Genomic DNA, 2,040 nt, shown 5'->3' with positions numbered 1-2,040 from the left:
ATCTATCTATCATCTATCTATCATCTATCTATCTATCTATCTATCATCTATCATCTATCTATCTATCTATCTATCATCTATCTATCTATCATCTATCTATCATCTATCTATCTATCATCTATCTATCTATCTATCTATCTATCATCTATCTATCATCTATTATGCAGCTTGTTGCCCTTCACCTTGCTGTGATACAGTTTCTGTCTCCTTGAATCCTTAGCACAGTGAGCTGTGTACTGTATTAGGGTGGCACCAGATGCCCTGGATTGGCACTGAACAGAGGTCTACTGGGAGCAGAAAATTGGATCTGGAAGTGACCAGGACTTAGTAAAATAATTGGAAATTAAAAAAATATTGAGGATACTATCAGATTTCTGAAAGGTGTGAGATAGGACATTCTAATCAATTGTTATTCAAATCTAGAAGGATGAGGACTTGGGGCTCTAAACTGGAATGCTATGCGACTGATTAATGATGTTTACCACGGGCAGCGACAGCCCAGAGGCCACCAGGATTCAGTAGCTCCAGCTCTGAAGTTCAGCTCAGTTCTTGCTTTACCCACAGGTAAAGCCCTTATCTTAGTCATCCCTCTGGTCTCTGTCATTAGTAGGGAGTTGGGGTTGGGGATGCAGGTGGGTGGCTGGGCAAAGGGCAGAGACTCATCCAGGCAGGGCAGAACACGTGGTACTAGGTCCAAACCCTAGCAAAGCACTGAGCAAGCTGAGACAAGCCATGCTATACCTCTGGGGCTCAATTTCTTCCTCTGAGAAATGGGCCAATAGTGTAAGGAGCAAACTCAGTCTAAGGCAAGAGTGTGAGCCCTTTGAAGTCAGACACCCAGGGTCTAAATCTTGGTTTCCATTAGATGTAGGACCTGAAGAAATATCAGCCTCCTCCAACCCCAGGCCAGTCTTGAATTCAGTAGCCAAAGATAGCCTTGAACTTCTGATCCTCCTGCTGGTATCACAGGTGTGTACCCCCATACCTGATTTATGCAGTGCTAAGGATGGAATCCAGGGCATACAAGGTAAACATTCTTCTGACTGAGCTACATCTTCAGTCCAAGGAAGTCAGTCTTCTTGTTTGTAAAATGGATATAGTAATGTTTCCTCAACAGGGCAGTGTGTCAGGACTGAAATGCCCCATCAGTGCTAGCATCAGCTGTATGCAAAGCATCTGCTCAAGACATGACCAGGGCTCTCTATTCCTATGACATCAAAGGAGCTCCTGGACATGGAGAGGCTGGGTCACTGACAAATCATCTTTGAAAAGTGAGGCTCCTGACCATAACCATTCACAGCTTTCCTCTGGTATACCATGTCCTCTGGAGGAACACTCAGAGCAGATCTGCACCCAGCTCCCTTTTACAGTTGACCTGGGGCTGCGAGAGAAGGGCACAGATGCCATAATGAAAGGGCAGGCAATTACTTTCCTCTCTAATTAACAACTTGCAGTAATTAAATAATAATAGCCTTTGTAGGCCCTGAGAGCTCAAAACAGACTCCACAGTAACATCTGTCCCCCTCCTTTCTGCCAGGAGTGGAAAGCCCACGGGGACTGGACAGGAAAATTGAGGCAAGGAAGAAGGCCAGTGACCCTAAGTTACACACAGATCCCCAAGTTAGGGAGAAGTCCTTTAAAAAGAGATTCAGAGTGCAGGTTCCTGGTGGCCTGTGTTTGGGGTCCATTGACTCACATGCTTGTTCACTCCTCCCTGTAGGCCTCAGTTTCTCCATCTGTAAAATGAGATGCAGCCAACACTTGACCTGCTACCCGTGTATGCTTTAAGCTTTATTCTACCCACACATAATCTTTTAGCATGTTCCAGGTTGCAAGAGACGGAAGTCTAACTTAGGTTGCCAAGTAAGCAGAAATCCAAGAACAGAGTGAACCACAGAGCTGTGAACAAAGCAGGGATCTCAGTGCTGTGGCTTGTATGTGGAACGGCCCACAGGCCCGTGGGTAAAGGCTTGGTGCCAGTCTGGCACCCTGGGGGGAGGGTGGGAACTGTGAGAGGTAAGGCCTAGTGAAAGCCTTCCA

The sequence above is a fragment of the Nannospalax galili genome, unplaced genomic scaffold, assembly GCF_000622305.1.
Source record: "Nannospalax galili isolate Female #2095 unplaced genomic scaffold, S.galili_v1.0 scaffold473, whole genome shotgun sequence".
Classification (NCBI taxonomy): Eukaryota; Metazoa; Chordata; class Mammalia; order Rodentia; family Spalacidae; genus Nannospalax; species Nannospalax galili.
The sequence above is the reverse complement of the archived record's forward strand: the minus strand, read 5'-3'. Positions refer to the sequence as shown.